The sequence below is a fragment of the Filicampus tigris genome, chromosome 11 (assembly GCF_054856515.1).
Source record: "Filicampus tigris isolate MCC_2025a chromosome 11, RoL_Ftig_1.0, whole genome shotgun sequence".
NCBI classification, from domain to species: domain Eukaryota; kingdom Metazoa; phylum Chordata; class Actinopteri; order Syngnathiformes; family Syngnathidae; genus Filicampus; species Filicampus tigris.
Genome location: NC_141227.1, coordinates 8264162 through 8282762, shown reverse-complemented (window position 1 = coordinate 8282762; position 18601 = coordinate 8264162).

Here is an 18601-nt window from a genome sequence, read left to right as displayed (position 1 = left end):
GCTTTCTGTCGACTCCCCACACTTTGTTTTCACACACTCCGACCAGTGCGTAGTCCTCATTTTTGCATGTGTACAGTACTGTGCAAAAGTGATTTTTTTCCTTGCTACCAATTAACTTAATTTATATAATATATATGTACGTATTTGTAGGCAATTTGTTCAAATAAAACCAGAAAAAACCATCAACAAAGTAAAGAAAATGTACAAAGCTGAATCAGCTAGTATTTAGTGTGATCGACTTTACACTACAAATTCATTTGTTACAAACTTTTCTCGACTACAGCATAAGCTTGAATGTACCGAATCCTTTTTTAAGATTATCCGTGACAATGTTAACAAAACAAACAAAACAACTGTACTGTTGAATCTATAATGGGTCACATTGAGCTACTTCTGTACTTAAAAAATGAAGCGCACATTGTATACAAACATGCTACTACAATTATATTTCTAACTTCCCAAATTTCTATTTGGTGAGTATGGGCAGCTTTGCTGAAAAGCAAAAAAGGAAAAAATATAAAACCTGGAAAAAAAGAACAAAATGAGTTTGTTTTGTCTTTATAAAGAGTTACCAAAGTAGTTACCGGTAACTAATTTATAGAACCTTCATAACGTGCCATTTTTAAAATTCTACTGAATATAATTGCCAACGCTCTCATATCCATCCAAATATTCTAGTTTCACTACGTCAGTAATGGCTGCCGATCATTAAATCCGCCAAACTGGTCGTGGTCAAATAATTTAGAAGCGTGTGGTTGAGTGCGTGTGTCAGGGCTTGTGCACGTGTGCATATAATATATAAAACACAAAAAATAGGTCAAAATATAGGCGTGAACATCTTGACGCAGATTGTGACATGTCCAAACATTTGCAGATTACAGACTGCAATTACACTGTGTGAGTTTAGCATAGTTTATAATGATTTATGGATAGAACATAGTCAATTATCCGTAAGTATAAAACAAAATTGTCGGTGATAAAATTCACCTGTGTGGAAATTCCCTCATACATAGCAGACTAAATATTATCATTTTGCCATTTTAAATTAGTGGGGAGTTTAGTGACTTCGTTTAATGCACGCCAGTTTGAATCACAGGAAGCGGACTAACACTCACTTGCATGAATCACACATACATTTTCTCTGAGATGAAAGTTGCATTGCATGCTTGGGCAGCTACTGCTGCAGCTGTGTGTTTTTATCAGTCTTCTGTACTCAGAAATCAACTGTCTGGAGATCAGCTGCTGAAACACTGTAATGAGCCACGGGCACTAATACTTGAGGATCAGTTGCACTGGATGAGGCAGCTTTATCCAGTTATTAGGGTAATGTAATGGAGTCTCCTAATCCAAACCCACCAAACTCTTCCACTGCAGGGGGCACAATCGTGAGAAAACACGTTATTCCCTCAAAACTGACTTTGCCGCTAATATGGCGCAGTGCACACAAGCTTGCGGCCTGTTCATTGAAGTCCTTCACACTATCTCCCATAAAATGATTTTCTCCCTTTTCTCTCGCCCTCCAACAAACGCAGCGCAGGCAAGCATATTCTACGCCGCTTTAAGCCAAATTAAACCCCAACTCTTTTATTTTAAATGAGAAAAGGGAAAAGAGTGCTGACAATCTTGATTAGGCCATAGCGAAGGAGGGAAAAGAAGAGGGGCAAAATTAAATGGTATTAAAAATGTATAGAGAACATTAAATTAATGCCGTCCAGTGCAATTGGTGCTAATTGGCAGATAATCCAAGAGCTCTGGGCCGCCTAATGCCAGCCTGAGTAACGGGACAAGCCGGGCCTCTCGCTTGCTCCCACCACAGAGTCCTACAAGCCACTGTGGGTGAGGTCAGAGCATGGTGGAGGGAGAAGGATTAGCACAGGCATTGTTGGCTCTTTCCATTGGAACTTGACCTTGATGAGAGTTTGGTTCAACCACGACCCTCTCTACTTCCCAATATTGCAGCAATGTACACTTTAATATGAGCAGAATGAGCACTTTTAGAGGGCAAAGAGAAACATGAAACACAGAGACAGAGCACACCCCAAATACAATCCGACAGTCCAATACCTTAGGGTTAATATATATATATATATATATATATATATATATATATATATATATATATATATATATTGGCGTTGTGCCAATTTCGTATTTAAAAAAAACAAATCTATACTATTGGTCAGTTCACACTCATGGGTGTTATAATATTTTTACACATTAATGACCAATCTAAAGTTTTGAAAATGGCTTGCGCTCTCATTATACAATGCTAATGGTTGAACAAATTTGCCATTTTTGGGGCCTCCTGAAAAGTAACTATTTTGGAGGTACAAGGTTTTGGCCTGGCGCCAGTGATTTGTAATATCAATATGGGAAACGAGCTTCTCCATTTAAACAATAAAGGTAAAGTGTGCCGCTAGCGATACAAAGTGTTTTTTTGGATTTTAGTAAATGTTCGATGTTTGGAAAATGGTTCCCGATAATCTTGATCCTAATCCCGTCATTGGGAGTCAAGGCAATTTCCAGTAAATATACTCAACTCTGCTCTGGGTCCGAAAACAAGGTCTTAGAGGGAACCGTCTACACCTGCACCCAACGCGCCTTTCAGTACTCTGAAGGGGCTTTCAAGAAAGTCCTTGGCTACCATGTTAAAAGCACTACCTATTAAGGCACATCCGAAAGAGACGTATTTCCACAGTGTTTGAAGATTTGTCTATTTGCATAAAAAAGGGGCCTCAGCAAAACTGTAACTTGTGAACTGATCAAAAGCCAGGGGCCGTTCTCCAGTTCAATGGCTTTCCCCCTTTGACACGAAAGAGGCTCTCTTGAGGCGCCTTCGCGGCGGTGGCCTTGGAGGTTAGGAAAATGTAGGCTCTCAGACCATACGGGACTCCTCTCTGGAGGCTGGTCAACACTCAAGTCTACAGCAATAGAAAGGAGCTGGTTTGCTGCTGTGGATCGGCTCGTCAACGGGACTCACTAACATTCCATAAGAGGGCTTTTATATTCCTTTGGACTGCCTTTCATGTTGAGTGGAGGAAGTTTGTGTGTGTGTGTGTAGGGGTGTGCTGCGTGTGCATGTGTGTTGCACGCAGTGCCCTACCAAGGACGTTTTAACAGAGAGGAACCAGTAGAGAGGGTTTTCATTTTTTCCCTGAAGCTATGACTTGAAAACATCTTGTATTCTACAGTTTCCCCCCCCCAAAATTATAATATATATATATATATATATATATATATATATATATATATATATATATATATATATATATATATATATATATATATATATATTATATATATATACAATTTGCATAATATAAATAAATACTAAAGACTTCAAATAATTCAGTCAAACTGCAAAGTATGCTCACTAGCACACAAGCATGTGCTTCATTAAAATGTGGAAGAATGTTTTGGAATTTGTTTAGGACATTTCACAACTGTCTGTTCATTCATATACACAAAATGTAAATCTATCTTAGAGGAAACGGCATTTCCAAAGTACGGGCACAATTACAGCCAAATTTGAGTAGAATTTTTTCTTTTTTTTTTTAACTTAATTCAAAATATTCATGTCAATTAATTTCGTTGGAATAAGGGTCATAGTATAGTAAAATGTTTTCGTAGTTTCAAAACATTTTCAAAATAAGGAAATATTCATTAAAGGACAATACTATTATTTATTATTGTTATTTTTATTTATGTATTTATTATTATTAAATTATAATCATCGGAGTCTTGCAGGTCTCGCTCTCTCATTCTCTGTCTCTCTCATGCGCACGCACACACACTAGCATACAGTCTTTCCCTGGAAACACCTTCAAATTTGATGGCGCAAAGATGAGGTTGAGAGGAATTTGTTGTACTTTTTTACTCTGAAGATGTTTTTCTTCGCAGACGAGTTGCTGTCAGGTCAAAGCTGTGTGATGGCTGCGCGAAGCTCGGCTGTTATTGGTCCAATCCAGCCGTGACACCCTTCACTCCCTCGCCTTCCTTATTTGCTCTGTGACTCAGCTGGTTTCACTTAGAGAACATGGATAGAGGCGGGTCACGGGGTCACACCATGACCTCATCAAATTAGCCCAAACGAGTGAGGTGTTTAGCACGAGTTAAAACAAGTAATCTGAATGGCATTAAATGCAAATGCGGCAACCATATGCTCACTTCAAACATGGACAGATCCCATCTTGCAGAACACCCCCTACCTACGCAGACCCCTTGCATACACACAGCGGAACCATTCACAAGACTCGGAGTTGGGGGGCTGTTAAGATGACAATGACTTTCTGTCACGCTGACCAGGTGTAAAACATTTCCATCAAGGTGTTTGATATCTGCTCGCAGATAATCGACAACAACTGTAATCGCTTTGCCTTTGAGTGCGGTCGTCCCGCAGTGTCATGTGCATCTATATCGCCTGCCATTTTGACCTTAAACTGCTAACACGGAAACAAAACAGAGGATGCTTGGAAAGGTCGTATAGTTCAGAAAGAAGAAAAGGAATCACAAGGGTAATACCTTCTGCTCAAGCGCATAAATGGTCCGCCATGTGCCCCTGTTAGTGGGAGCGAGGGCTTGGTCAGGTTGTGAAGATTACGGGCCAAGACTGATTTTGCACCCCCGGGCGATGGCTGAGCCGGGAACATGTGGCAGCTCATATGTGCTAATAAGCACCTGTGGAGAAGAGTGCGGCGGGGTGGGGGTGGGTTGTGGTAGTGGGAGCTGAAAACCCCCGGCGGGCTCTGCAACTATGCCACCTGCACAGACCTCCACTGTGCCTCTGACTCACTGAGTGCTGGGAAACCTGAAGAACACATCTCCAGCTAGTCAAGTGAACATCATTTTCATTTCAGGAATCTGACTGGAATTTCCTGTTTGTTTTTTTTTTTTGCCACATTTGCATATAATTCTCTCCCAATTGATGTCCTCTCTTTTGTACCCCTTGTAATCATAAGCAGTAAATGTGAAATATTTCCTGCATTAAAACCCATAAGCGCACTTGCGCAAGTTGCACTCATTTAAAAAGATGTTACCCCTCCAACCCCAGTGAACAACAACTACTGTGATTGCTTGTACACCCGCCTCATTTACACAACTCTCAGTGACACAAAATAACACTTCTGAAATGTGTCATGAGTAGCACATTCAGGCTTGTATAAAAGTTCACTTTGTTTGAGTCGCCGCGCGCGAGCGTGTGTGTGTGTGTGTGTGTGTGTGTGTAGTGGAGAAAGTTTTAGCCTTCATCTCATTGAAAACGGTGCACAGCTGCTGATGAGGAATGTGAGAGCAAAAAGAAGACATTGTGGGAGAAAGCGCTCCTGTCAATCAAAAGAATACTTAATAAATTTGTTTAAGCTGTGAAAGCATTCTGAGGGAAAGAAACAATGTTCCTCATGTGTTCTCCGTGACCACCAATTCTCCTCGACAAAATGTCCAATCAGACATGATATATTTTTTTTCAAAATCAAGTGGAAAGGGTATTACATTTATTTTTCTTCCCCAAAAAGAGAGCATCACAAATTCCCATGAACTGATTTTTCCTTTTTTTTTTTTTTTTTCCATAACCAGTCATGGCACGGAGGTTTAGGGTCAGAATAAATACATATGCAGTCCTCACATCCTCAGCTGCAAGGAGGTGACGCAAGCGAGAGAGCACACGTTGAAAAGGAAAGAGACAAATAATAAACTTCAACAAGCATATGTTAATGAGAAGTGTCTGAAACTTGCGTCCTCACTTTCTGCAAACCACATCAAATCATCTTTCTAAAACATATATATGTATACATGTATTTATAATTTATGCAACAGTGTAATCTTTACAAATCTGCTTTGAATGATTTATGTGTAACTATGACAACATAAGGAGTACTAATCGCTCTCTATTGATTTACTGTATTTCATAATTCTTACATCTGGATTCCAAACATAAATACTTAGGACGCCTCTGCATTCTTTATTCTCTTTTTTCGCATCAGCACAAATGCCCTCTTTGTGATTTAAGAGGAAGATTGCCAAGAACTGTGGAGCGCTGTTTGTGTGTGTGTGCGCTCATGTGTTTGCAGCGTAAAGTTACCCGTTATGTTCAACCTGAACCTGCTACAAACAACATTCAACCTTTCAGGCAATTTCAGGAGCCCCACACAGGCAAATGAAAAATATTTATATTCAGTATTAGCACTTTGCTTTTATCTTGACTGACTCAATCTGATACTCCAAATACATTATTTCTCTCCTAAAAGTTAGTAACAATATTAATACGATTTTCAATTTAAATTTTAATTGAACTGCTACAACAGAGAGCCTGAACTAATTTCTTCAACAATTATTGAATATGTTTGGGAAAAAAAAATTGCTTGTGTCAGCAAGCAAGTTATCGTGCACATTATTCGATTCTGTGGAATTGTCACTCCGCTTTTAACTTTCTCAGAACATTACAAATACACACGTCATTAATTAAACAAATCCACGTCATCTGCAAATTCAATTTGCAGTTTGGCCTTAATTGATAGCATAAGTTTGACTGTTCATTTTTCTTCCGTTTGAATCAACTTTACTTATCTGGCAGTTTATAGTGACTCCCCATGCCGAGGCTTGCGCTGGCTTTGTCAAACAAATGATGTTTGCCGCCTGATGTAAAACTGTGGCGACGCTTGTGTGCTCTGCACCTGGCAGAAACTAATGCAATTAACAGCGTGAAAAGCTTTTCACCTTTTGTCGCAAACGGTGAAAAGATAGTGGTTTGCAAGTGTTCCACTTCATCAATCAACAGAGCGCCATGCAAGTGTTGTTATGACACACATAAAGAATACATTGTACGTACTAATGCTACTGTTTGATTTTATAAATTCCAAACATTCTTAAAGCATTTGTGATATATATTGACTTAGGACTGAGTTGGTCTGATTTTTCGAAATTTTAAATCTTGAAACTTGAAGGGCCATATTTTTGTACAAAACGTAAGCCGAGCGCAATGTGAGATTGGCGCATATCTAGGCCCTAGATAGACCAATCCGACATTGGCCAACTGTGACCAACGCTGACCCCTGTGGCATCGAGCTGACTGTCAGCACACGTGCTGGAGAAATATACCCCAACGACAGACAGCGACGCTGAAAGTAACTTCTGTAACAACGGTGTTCGTTCCATCAATCAGACGGCGCATTCCAAGCCCTGACGCTTACCGACATCCGACGTTGGATTGGTGTATCAAGGCATTATCTGTACGCATGGATGGAGTTTTCTTTCATTTGGGATTGTCCTAGACTTTGCACAGGTAGAATTGTGCATAAGTGGGAATTTGGTCTGTTGTGTTAAAAGCAGGGAGCGTGCCAGTGTTTGACATTGCGGAAGCAGAAATTGACCCGCTGGGTCCCGAGAGATAGATTGGCACGCGCAAAGTGCGTTCATACAATATAAACTGCAAGATCTCCCTTGCGGATGATGTAGTCGGCCACATATGTGACATGGGCAATGAGAGACCGCCTTGCTCCTCCAATCATGCACCTATGTGTGCACGAACTCTAACATCCATCCATCCATTATCGATACCGCTTATCCTCACAAGGGTCGCGGGGCGTGCTGGAGCCTATCCCAGCTGTCTTCGGGCAGTAGGCGGGGGACACCCTGAATTGGTTGCCAGCCAATCGCAGGGCACACAGAGACAAACACCCGCACTCACAATCACACCTAGGGGCAATTTAGAGAGTCCAATCAACTTACCGAACTCTAACAATTTGTTTTCAAAATATGCCATGATTTTACATTTTTATAAACAAAGCAAACTCTTCATTAGTTCACAAGATGAGACGTATTGCTGTGAGTCTGCGCCGCTCGCTGTTTTTGCTGTCGTCTTTGAATGAAAATCAGACCCACACGTCTCAAATCGCTTCCCTACAACTCTGAGGTCTTTCGGCCCTTCAAGGAGCATGAGGCCTTGATAGTGACTACATGGTTGAGGCAACCCCTCCTTTTCCCAAACGTGAAATAGCTTCAAACGTAAAGGGATCCTGATTAGTGCTTCAAGTGAAGGAAGCATAGCAAGAGCATGAGATCAACCCCTGGATTATTGGGCCATTGTCCGAAAAGCAGCACTCTCCACTTATTGGAGCGGGTATAATACCACAAGGAACACTATTCGGATTAAGTGGTGCCCCTTTCACATATGCAACAAATGACAAAGCAGGAGATCGGGCAACTAACCTGCTGTTTAGATAAAGGTACTCTATCAGCTCTAATAATTGCTTACGGCCTCTTCTGTCGCTCCATTGTCCAATGACAAGTGCCGCTTTGCGTGTTTGTAATTGCTGACAGATTTGATTTTTCAGCAACAGCAAGTGTTCTGTTTGTGGCCTTTACATCAAGTAATAATTACTCCATCCCTCTCTCACGACGGCCATCTATTTTGTCTCTAGATTTTTGGAAATATTCCTGGTCTTCTGTCTGGAAAAACAAATGTCCCGCTCCCTGAAATATCTTCTAGTGTACTCTTAATTGAAGCGCTAACACATTTTCACTGGTTAATTGTGAGTGGACAGCACTACTTATTTAATATGTTGGTTTATGTCAAATTATAACAAGCAGGCTAAATGTTATGTTTATGCTTGATTGCGGATTGTGGTAAAATATGAATCCTAATTAGGAATCCATCAATGACGGTACTTGATGTTTGACACACTAATGGAAATCCAGTCTCTTTAAAGTCTTAATTGCACATTAAATGAATGTAAAAAAATACCATCTTTGAAATAAATATTTTTCTACCGATCAGATTTTTTTTGTCATTCTGTAACTTTTTGATCCAACATTTTTCAAAGTGACAATCATTTCTATGCTCTCACTTTATTAAACTAAATGTTTATTCATTTTATTCATTTGGTAAGTGTTAAAAAGATATAAATAATAACAGGTGAAATCTTGCTGTAAAAGTTGTGCCCAAGTTGACTAAAAATGTGGATACATATCTGCAAAACCCCTCAAACGTTTAGTATTGCCAAACAAAATCAAGATTTACAAACAATGAAAACTCATTAATAGAAAAGGTCCTTACTTGTTTTGCTTCACACTACAGTATGGCAGTATAGCAGTGTGGGTTGTCTTCCCGGGGCATGTAGGCTGCATTTATTAGGAGGCGAGCTAGAGGGCTCACTCCAAAAAGCAGCACAGTAGGGAGAGACTTCGTCATCACCATCACCACATTAAAAAGCCAATTATGCCACAACAAAAGTACACTTTATTTTCACTTAATGCAATTAGTCATTAACTGTGATTCTAAGTTCTACATTTAAACAGGCTCCCTTTCTCTGCCAATTATTCATAGTTTCATGTTCATAAAGCATTTGCAGTTTCAAAGCAAACATATTTTCAGTGCTGGTGTCTGTGTTAATCATCCAACCCACACATTTCATGGATTAGTCATTCACATTGCATGAAATATGAGACGGGTGCAGCTCTGCCAGCCATGTGTGTCCCCATTATCCAGAATATTTCTATTGCAGACTTGGCAACTTTGCAATGGTAATGGGTGTGTGTGTGTGTGTGTGGGGGGGGTGCGTGTGTGTGTGTGTGTGTGTGTGTGTAGACAGTATATATATATATATATATATATATATATATATATATATATATATATATATATATATATATATATATATATATATATATATATATATATGCTAAGAGAGAAGGAAAACAATGGATTCTAATCCCAACAACAACCAGCTGCCATAATTATGCATTTCATAAATGATTAGCAAAATACAGAAATATTTAATCCGTCTTTGCATTGATGTATTTTAAACAGCTCTTTGGTACACCAGGGTGCATGATGAGCATCGAATTGACATTTCATAGTGGAAAATAGCACATTTGTGGCAAAAGTCACATTTGAATATGAGTTGTTGCATGCATCAGAAAAAGGTTTTGAAAATTAAGGTACCAATAATTGAAAATGTTGACAAAAAAATAAATGTAGATAATTGTGGATAATCATGTGGGTGGTGTCTGCATTTTAGTCAGATTTTAGTCATCCTGTCAGGTTATGGGGTGTATTCAATTCATCATTATACTGTGAAGAAAGCGTTTTATCATGAAATCAATGCTTTTACCATGATTGGGTGCTGAGAAACTGTGTGTGTGTTGTTGTATAGAGTTTCGAAATAACTTACAGTACTTCATGAGGCTGGATGCCAGTCAAGATAACGTCTTGAGCCCATCAAAATGCTCATTTTGAAATGATTTATAATAATGACTTCAAACAATGCCGTATCTATTCATTGCTAACACCAAAAACACATTGTGAATTACAGTACTAGAAAAAAAACATAAACAATAATTCAGACTAAACATTTAATATACTAACAACAATTTAAGAATATTTGGTTAATCAGTCAGACTTGGAATAATAAGACTGATCACCAAATTTTTACACATTTTTTTTTTGTCAGAGAGGCAAGTAAACTTTTCAAGATTAAGTTTTTGCGATGATTCAGAAACTGGCCTCATTTTTTTCTCACATCAGGTTTTCATAATAATAATAATAATAATAATAATAATAATAAGGTTTGGTTCAGCAAGAGGTGGAATTTCTTTCTGAAATGTCATAGGTATCAATTACGATGCGCAAGATTTAAGTCAAACTTAAAAACAAAAAATGAAAATAGATCACAAAACTGATTTGCTAGAAAATAAGTAGATACATTTTTTAAATCAGCGTAATATCTCTGATTAGAATTTGCTGTTGACCTGTGAGTGTAATTAAAGGAAGGTGAGAATATGTCAATATTCAGTAATTCTCTGCCAGTGTGCCGTGGCACATTAGTGTGCCGCGAGAGATCATTGGTTGTGTTGCGGAAAATTATCCAATGTTAATTATTTTGGCAACAAATATTTATTTCTATTAAAAAAAATGTTTTGTTAATTTTCTTATGCCAACCACGTGCAGTAACAGGCAAAACAATAAAATGTTCTTCCACTAGATGACAGAAGGTACATAATGACCCTGTATAGACACTTTTTGCGAATCATTTTACTAAGTGGTGTGCCGTGAGATGTTTTCCAATGTGAAATATGTGCCTTGGCTCAATAAAGGTTGAGAAACACTGCATTAATTGATAGATAAAAGGCAGGCAAAATATTTGATTCTTTGTCTCCACAAACAGAAATACAAATTTGAGTGAATTTCACTTTTGAACAACAAACGAAATCAGTTCTTCTAACATATGTCAAGTTCCTTAGAAGCAAGTTCAGTTCAATTCCGGTCAATGGATTGGCTCAACGTGAGTGTGTGCACGATATGTGGGATTGGGATCAAAGGGACGTCAGGCAGACGAACTTCAATAGGGAAAGACTGGTTCAAGTTGTGCATTCAGAAAAGGTCTTATTTGCAGGTGTGTGGAAGATGTTTTGGAGGAGTAACAGAATTGTACTTATTAAGTATATTCTGCTTATGGGTTTCCAGCCAAAGAGCACTTCCAAGCAGATGTATTAGAACTGTGAGACCAATTTTTAATTGTTGTTTGTTTTCCCTTCAGTCTGCTTTTTAGCAAGTAAAATGTATTCTCTATAGCAGGGGTTCTCAATATGTCAATCGCATTCTACCAGTCGATCACAAAGGTAGCATTGGTATATCACATGACATAAAAAAATGTTTAAAAAGATGTTCATAGTTAATTGTGTTGTGCAATATTGGTTCATGCGGTTATGCAAGGTACATCAACATTTATTGTACATACAAAGAATCCTCAACATATTTGAAAATAAATATATGTTCTGCAGTTTTGTAGTGGATATGACCTACCTGCTACAAAAATTCACCACATTTCACTTGGTCATTTTATAAGTAGCTCGCATGCTGAAAAAGTGTGAGCACCCCTTCTCTATCGGGTTTAAAATCTTCAGCTTCTTTCCCATGATGAATGCATTCGATGTTTTGGCGGAGTGTTTTGGATGATTATTTTGAAGGCTTGCCCAATAGGGTTGGTTGGTTTCTGTTCAGTTCTAAGTTCATTTTACTGCTTCCATTATGCGATGCATCATGAATGAAGATGAATAAACTATGTTAGTAGAAAAATGGAAGTCCAAGTCATGACATTAACTCCATTCACATTTCAATCAATCACATTTTATTTATATAGCACTTTTCATACATAAAAATGCAACTCAAAGTGCTTTAAAACATTCAAAGCAAAACATAGAATTATCTTCAATCAAAAGAAAAGATAAATTATTTAAAAGTTGTTGAAAGCCAAACTAAAAAGGTGTGTCTTGAGCTTCCTCTTAAAAATATCAACAGTCTCTGCAGACCTGACATCCTCTGGCAGGCTATTCCAAAGGTGAGGACCAAAATGGCTGAATGCAGCCTCGCCATGCATTTTGGTCCTCACCCTTGGAATAAATAAAAGGCCGGCGCCAGAGGACCTCAGGGTCCGCGAGGGCTGGTATGATAAAAGCAAATCAGATAAATAAGATGGCCCAAGACCATTAACACATTTATAAACTAATAAAAGTACTTTAAAATCGATCCTGAAACACACAGGGAGCCAATGCAGCAATTTCAAAACTGGCGTAATGTGCTCCCGCCCTCTGGTTCTCGTCAGCACCCGAGCGGCTGAATTCTGCAGTAGTTGCAGTGGTGAAATGCTCTTTTTCGGGAGGCCAGAGAGCAGGGCATTACAGTAATCTAAACGACAGGAAATAAAGGCATGCATCAGCACTTCCGTGTTAGCCTGAGAGAGAAACGGGCGGACTCTGGCGATATTCTTAAGGTGATAAAAACCAATCTTGGTTACATTTTTAATATGAGGAATAAAACTGAGCTCAGAGTCAAAAATGACGCCAAGGTTCTTCACACAGTGTGAGGGATTAAAAATGTGTAGTTTTGGTAAAAGCTTCTCTCTCTGACCTTCGGGACCGATAACTAAGACCTCAGTCTTGTCCTCATTGAGCTGTAGGAAATTATCTGCCATCCATGACTTGATATCTAAAATGCAATTTAAAAGGGTATCAATGGGTCCTGTGTCATCAGGAGACACGGCAATATACAGCTGCGTGTCATCAGCATAGCTGTGAAAGCTGATGCCGTGTCCCCTGATGACATCCCCGAGGGGAAGCATATAAAGATTAAAAAGTAAGGGGCCTAAAATCGAACCTTGAGGAACCCCACATTTAATTTCATGAGTTTTAGAGGAACAAGTATCCATACTTACAAAGAAATATCGGTCTGTGAGATAGGAATAAAACCAGTCAAAAACAGTACCAGAGATGCCCACTAGATTTTTAAGTCTATTTAATAAAATTTGGTGATCTACTGTATCAAAAGCAGCGCTTAGATCCAGTAGCACCAAGACTGTGAGTTTTCTCACGTCTGCAGTGCACCTAATATCATTTAAGATCCTTAAAAGAGCAGTCTCCGTACTGTGGTTCATCCTAAAACCAGATTGATATTTCTCCAAAATATTATTTGTATTTAAAAAATGATTCAACTGGATGAAAACCAGTTTTTCTAAAATCTTACTTAAAAACGGTAAGTTGGATACGGGTCTGTAGTTATTAAAAACGCTCGGGTCAGAACCGCTCTTCTTCAGAAGGGGCTTCACCACCGCCGTTTTAAAGGCAGCTGGGAAGACGCCTGTCTGAAGAGAGCAATTGACTATATTTAAAATTTGTTCTTCAAAAAATCCATAAAATGTCTTAAAAAGAAATGTGGGAATTGGATCCAAAAGGCAGGTTGTTGGGTTTACCTGGGAGAAAACTCGAACAAGTGTCCTTGCATCAACCAGGGCAAAACTTTCCAGTGTTTCCTCATGTAAATATGATTGTCCGGGTTTATTAAAACTTGTGTTTTGACGGGCTAAAAGACTGGATCTTATGTCATCGATTTTACTTCTGAAGTGGTCTGCAAAGTCCTCACAGAGAGCATCTGTTGGTCTCTGTGGGGACTTATTAAAATCAGAACTAGTTAAAAGTTCAAAGGTGGAGAAGAGAACCCTGGGGTTGTTTTTATTGACTGTAATGAGGTTTGAGAAATAGGAAGATCTTGCCAGTTTTACTGTTTTATTGTAAGATTTCAGTTGTTCGCATAAAATTTCATAGTGTACTGTAAGTTTACTTTTTCTCCACCTCCTAAATAGTAAATAATAACACAAATAATCCATTGTGTTTCGCAAATGAGGCTGTCTTTTTGGGATCATAAGCACATTCCTTTCCCCAAACTGTAACCTTCTCATTACTTTGGTAAAGATGAATCTTTGTCTCATCAGTCCATGAAACTTTGCCCCAGAATTTTGGGGCAAAAATAAACTCAAATTCCAAACTGGCGTCCTATTGTATCTGATGACTTGTTTGCATCTTCTGTAGCCTCTGTAATTTTGTTCCCAAAGTCGCCTGCAAACAGTAACTTGTGGTGTCTTCAGTCCGGCCCTGTTGTCGCTAACATTTGTTTTAGGGTCTTTCTTTACAGCTCTGGCAATGTTTCTGTCATTAACAGTTATTGTTTTCTTTGGTCTACCCATTAAACATCTGCAACTTATTGTACCAGCGGTTTCTTTCTTCTTCACATTACAAATGATTGCACAGTCAATGGACCTTGTTTTGCAATGGTTTCCCTGCCATAGACTGCTCTCCGATGTTCATGTTGGTCACACCTCCAACATGTATGATTAGACAAAAACAAAATCTAGAACTAAGTGGACACATTGAGCACTATTTACTGTTTTAATAATCATTGTTAATAGGACACACCCGCGCAACAAAATACACCTGACAGTCACATGTTCCAATACTGAAATTCAAATGGAAAATGGGTGAGTTCAAAGTAAAGATGCTATCTTCTAAGTCCTGCATCAGATCCAGATGTGAATACCGAGTGAGAAGTGATTGCCGAAATGTTGATGTCGTGTCGCTCTGTCGTTTGTAACCCAAATGTCCTCAATCTGCAGCAAAAGAAAAAGGAGTTCCAATACTGGAAGTTCCAATACTTTTGGAGGGGAAAGTAAGCAGCTTCCAAGCAGGTCCAAAGATGGACAAAGAGCTTCTTCCAACCTTGCTCCAGGGAACATTCTTCCAAGGTGTTATCATTCATATACAAAATATACATTATGTTTATTTTTCTCTAGGTGCTTTTTAAGTTCTTTCTTTTTTCCTCCACTTCCAACTCTGTACCTTCTCCACCTTCTGATCTTCACTTTTGTTTTTCCAGCTCAGCTGCATGTTGCATGTTTGTCCCTTCTCCGCTTCCTGTTCCTTAGTTGGCCTTAACACTCTAAAAACAGGGTCAAAAATGGATCGATCCACTATTTGCGTCAATTTGGCCCATTTTTTGCATAGTTTTGCACAAAAGAGTCCAATTTTTGAGGTTGTTTTGTAGAAAACTACCCATTGGTTGTTTTTGCAGAAAACAACCCAGAGAGTTGGATCAAATTGACCCAAGTTGTGGATTGGTCCATTTTTAACCCAAAATTGTGTTATTTTAACCCAACTGTTTTTAGAGTGGGGTCAAGCTGAAGCCTTTTTTTTTCTACCATTGTAACTTTTCTGCCACAGTGTTGCATCAAGAATTTTTTGTGAATACGAATTAAGACATTTGCATGAATAGAAAACTATTTGTAAGAAGATATTGTAAAAGGAGTTGTTTAATATCATCAGGAAGCTCCACCTATACATCACAAAAGGTCATGAGCCTCAAAGTGCCAATCAAAAATGGCAGCTCTGCTTAATGTCATCTGACTAACCTTTTGTAGTTGATATAACGCAAGAATGAAACAGTATTAGAGCATCTCTCCATCACTGGCCTTGACCTTTGTTGTCACACTGACAAAATGAACACAAAAATGATCTCATGTCACCAGTATGTCACCAGCAAACAGATACTTAGATCAGTTAATAAACATCCAACTCCAACGCGTCCAACTGTTCATAAAACTAGTAAACTTGATTGTCAAAATACAAATTAACTAAGATTTTTTTTTTTTGTAGCACCTGTGCAAACTTTTTATCATTGTCTTGTGTCATTATGTCAGTGTACAATATATTTCAAATAGTGTACATCTGGTTAAACATGAAATAACCTCTCTATGAATTGCAATAAAAATAATCTATAAATCTTTAGAAACTGTACTGAAACTGCGTTTAACACGCTGTTGCTAAAATCAAAACATCTGGCAGACACGTTAACTCATATGAAGTTATCGTTTATGGAGAGGACAGCGTGTCTGTGACATGTGCTTTGGTGTGGTAAGAAGAGCAAGAAGGATGTTGAAAGACCAACAAAGTATCTGACCTGACTGAGGAACCACTCCGGGGAATGATGACTATTGATAACTAAAGTTGATCTTGAGACATTTAAGGTGACTCATACTAACACATACACACACCCACATACACGCGCATGTGCGCACACACACGCGTCATGATTCTTTGCAAGCCACTCAAAAAAAGAGGAGATATTCCCTTGAGTCAGCTGACTGAGGATATGCTGTAGTATATATTCTCTTATATGTAGAAGATTACAACATGTATTATTTAATCACAATGCCACCATCATCGTTTCAGACCATGTCACAAGGGGACCAATGGCTTGTGAAGTCATTCACATATGTCAAAGCTGTTTTTTTTGGGGGGGGGGGGGGGGGTCATATAAAACCATCACATCAAATGTCATTGCTGTTTTTACTTAACATCTACTCGATGTTGGCTACTTGAAGACAGGATTGGCATTAAGTTAGTGCAGTCACATTAATAAAAAAAAAATCTATTTCCAAACAAATAATTCTCAGTGAGTTTTCTAGAAGCCTCACAAAGTTCCACAAAGATCTCTTCTTAGCCCAAAAACATTTTGATGACGTGCGTGCTCAATAAATTTCAACTTTTATGTTCCGTCAAACCGGCCCCCCTTCCCCCCCACTTTTGTAGAGCTGTATTTTGATTAGATCACAGTTTGTCAACCTACAGTTTTCGACAACCTTCTGCAGTTAGCAAACATACATTCTACATGAGTAGTCGTCAAACGTTCCTTTTTCATGACGCTTATGGTTATAATTAAAAACTAGATTTACTGCTGGGCCTGGCTCAGGCTTGTCCCTAATCATTCCGTAGTTATGCTCCTATTTAGGCTTAGACAACTAGGGGAATTGTCATGATGCACTGAGCTTCTCTCTCCTTCACATACAGTTATTTTATTTGCAGAAAGAAAGGAAGAAAGAAAGAAAGAAAGAAAGAAAGAAAGAAAGAAAGAAAGAAAGAAAGAAAGAAAGAAAGAAAGAAAGAAAGAAAGAAAGAAAGACAGAAAGAAAGGAAGAAAGAATGAAAGACAGAAAGAAAGGAAGAAAGAAAGAAAGAAAGAAAGAAAGAAAGAAAGAAAGAAAGAAAGAAAGAAAGAAAGAAAGAAAGAAAGAAAGAAAGAAAGAAAGAAAGAAAGGAAAAATACTGTTACATGTGTCACTGATTCCATCCTGTGCTATGAAATAAATAACTTGAGATTACATTTTATTTTAACTTGATGTTGGTACTGAGTTAAATGCTTATGAGTGAGAAGAAAATGTTAATTTCCTATTTAGTATAGGCAAATTGCTATAAAAGAGAGCAAAATGAGTAGCTGTGTGGGATGCTTGGTTATAAGCTTGTAGAAATTGGTAATAAGATGATCCCATTCTGCTTCAAGCACCACAAGCTTGTAAATATAATGATACAGCCCACTCTATTTTTCTTTAGCATGAAGGTGTGTGTCCCTGCAAATTCATACACATTGTATGCAAGCGTTTTCCCATTCATTATCTATGTACCGGCTACATGCTGGTGTACTGAACATACCGATGGTTATAATAAGAAAGTAATTCAAATCATGATTTACATTAATATCTGAAGTTGTTAGATCATTACAGTCAAACATTTAGCGGAATGCTTTAAAAAAAATGACACTAAAGATATCCTTTTTCCATTTTATTTGGGGTTAACAGTGTCTAATTGTTCACAATCATGCTCTTGTCATTAGAGTGCCTCCCAAGCAGTTCTGATAAATGATATCACTGTGTATGGGCTGACCTCAGGGCATACACATGTGGGTAGATGGCAGGACGGACACCTGTTTCCCTTCCCCACTAAACATGCCCTTTGAATGTACTGCTGACCCTAAACTAGGGGTCTTCAATCCTATTCCTCGAGGGCCGCTATCCTGCCTGTTTTCCATCTCTCTCTGCTGCAACACACTGATTCAAATGATTAGGATTGTTATCCAGATTCTGCAGACCTTGTTGATTATCCGATCACTTGAATCAGGTGTGATGCAGCTGGGAGAGATGGTAAACGGGCAGTACAATGGCCCTCAACGAACAGGATTGAGGACCCCAGTTCTAGACAGTGGACCACTGCATACTTTGTGGTTCGGCACCTGTTTGAAGGGAAAAATCAAACCGAAACAGTCACGACAGAAACATACAGATAGTGACATAATGGTTTCGGTAGTGACCATATGATTTTGATAAAGCAAGTTTTAAATAACATAATACATAGATACATGTGTCATACATAGATCTTTCTGATTTTAACAATTCTATTTCATATTTTTTTCTTAATTTGAAGGGAAAAACACCAAAATGCCAAAAAAAGC